The sequence below is a fragment of the Vombatus ursinus genome, unplaced genomic scaffold, assembly GCF_900497805.2.
Source record: "Vombatus ursinus unplaced genomic scaffold, bare-nosed wombat genome assembly UNPS02015096.1, whole genome shotgun sequence".
Taxonomy (NCBI): Eukaryota; Metazoa; Chordata; class Mammalia; order Diprotodontia; family Vombatidae; genus Vombatus; species Vombatus ursinus.
The window spans coordinates 121-2495 of NW_020954874.1; the positions used below are offsets into that span (position 1 = coordinate 121).

A 2375-nucleotide genomic window follows, 5' to 3' on the forward strand; every position below is an offset into this window, starting at 1 on the left:
AGGGGTGTGTGTGGGGACAGGGAACGGAGCAACACGGGCTGAAACACCAACACCGACCCCCGCCTCAAACCTCTCTGGTTAAAAACCTAAGATTAGAGAGCCCTTCCTCCCACCTACCCCCTAGCGTCACGCCCCCGCCCCCTCCCGGAAGCTAGCACGAGAATTTAAGAATTTAATCTCTACAGGGAGTCAAAAAAAAAAAAAGGTCAGCCCCTTTTGGAATGGGAAAACCTTTTTTTACCATCCCAAGCTGGGGAGCTTGGCCACGCTATGGTCATCTTGGTCTGGGGCGCTGAAGGGGCACTGTACGGGGCCTCAAGAGAGCATTGCCTCACGCTACTGAAGCGCAAGGTGTTCGTGCGTTTGGCCCTGAGGCATGGGTAAGTTTGCTGATATCAAGGCAAAAGAATGATGGCCCTAGAGATAGGGCTATAACAAGGGTGTTGGGGGTGAACCAGAGTTTAAAAATAAAGGCATTGAACTGTGTTGTTACCTGCTGGAAGAAGACTGCGAGTTTTATGAAACACGAAGTTGGGGTTCACACACTCTAATGGTAAGTTTGAGACTTAGTCCCTTGTCAATAAATGAAAATGCCATCTTCCAGTGTAGTGCTGTAGAAAGACACTTGGACTTGGGAGACATAAAACTTGGTCTCCGCTTAGCTGTGTAACCTAAGGCAGGCCTCTGTGGGTCTCATTTTCCTCCGTAAGACTTAAGAGGCACCCTAAGGCACCTTCTATCTCTTGCTATGCTATATGTTTCTAAGTTTCACTAAATGAGATAATGAAAAGTATTCCGTAAGTCTTAAATCTTAATATAAATACAGTAACCACTTATTAAGCACCGATTTATGTAGAGAGGATATTTGGTTGTCAGTGGAAATACAAAGTTCCTTTTGGAATTTACAGTTTAGTAGGGAAGATAATACCTAAAAAGATATAGCTATATTGCCTTTTACTTGACAAAATAAATTTAAATTACAAAAAATGCTTTGAGAGGTGTGAGGGAGAAAGATAGTACTAATGAGGATGGGATCTAGACCCTAAAAAGGAAAAACCCTGGACTTTCCCACGTGGCCAAATCTCTGGCATTAGCCTGAGGCTAAATCCCATCCACTGGCCTTTCTTTGTGGCTACACCCAATCTCCCAATTCTCTATTATCCTTAACCTAGCCTAGACCTCCCTATAGCCCCCAGCCTCTTCCCACCGTTAATCCTACCATTCTCCCTTGGTCCAAGTTCCTGGAGTTCTATTACCTCATAGACTACTTGGCCACTGCTAGATTCCTCGCATAGCCTTCTTTCAGGCAGGACCCACATGTTGTGATTTTGGGTTTCCAGCACCCCTAAACCTCAACAGTACCAACAAAGGGAGATCAGGGAAGCCTTCTTGGAGGAGTTTAGCATTTGCATTGGCCTTTAAAATATAAGAATTCAAGGAAGGAGATCTCTGGGATCATGGAGGAAATATGAGTATACAGTCAGTGTTTGGGGAAGATAGAGTCCAGTTTGGCTATAGTGTAGAGGGAAGTAATATGATAGAAAGCTGGAAAGGTGTGTGATGCAAATCTAAATGTCCAGTATTATTTTATTTGAGATAATGTGACATAGGGGAACAGAATGTTAGACTTGGAGTCAGGAAAGTGAGGGAACAAGTTAGAGGGTAACAAGCAATAGACTGGACACTGTTAAAATGCTTTACAAATATGACCTCCTTTGATCTTCACAACAGCCTTGGAAGGTAGGTGTCATTATTACTCCATTTTACAGTTTAACAGAGATGAAGTGACTTGCCCAGGATTACACAGTAAGTGTCTGAGGCCATATTTTAACTCAGATCTTCCTGACTCCAGGCCCTGTCCACTATGCCACCAGCTGCCTCTAATGGGTTCAGATCTCTATTCTGATGATGCCTTGCCATGTGTTTGGCCCTGGGGCAAGTTAGAGGGTTTTAGATTTTGAGCTGGAAGGGGTCTTAGAGGTGATTGAATCCAACCCCCTTATTTTACAAGAAGAGGAACTAAGGTCTAGAGAGATTAAATTAGTTGCTCATGGTCACATAGCTAATAAGTGTCTGAGTTGGAATTTGATTTGAACTGAGGTCTTCTTCCTGAGTCCTTGCTCTACTTGTGTGAGCCTCAGATAACTCTGACCTAGGGTTATTACGTGGGAAATCCTAGGTCGCAGTGGTAGAGTTCACATCCACATCCTATCATTAGTAACCTCTGAGGTCCATGCCTTTGGAGCAGCTACCAGCTGGGGCAGGAGTGCGGTGCTGCAGCTGAAAGCAGAACCCTGAGCTAGCTGGCTAGGGAGCCACTAACAGGATCCCGTCTTCATCTTATCTTCACAGTCTTTGTGTTTGTATTTGTTTTG

At 44.4% G+C, this 2375-nt stretch overlaps 1 pseudogene; it reads left to right on the forward strand.

Annotated features, from left to right (window-relative positions):
* The first annotated feature begins 250 nt into the window (after positions 1-250).
* The window catches only part of LOC114031177, a 3055-nt pseudogene continuing 930 nt past the window's right edge, over positions 251-2375 (forward strand).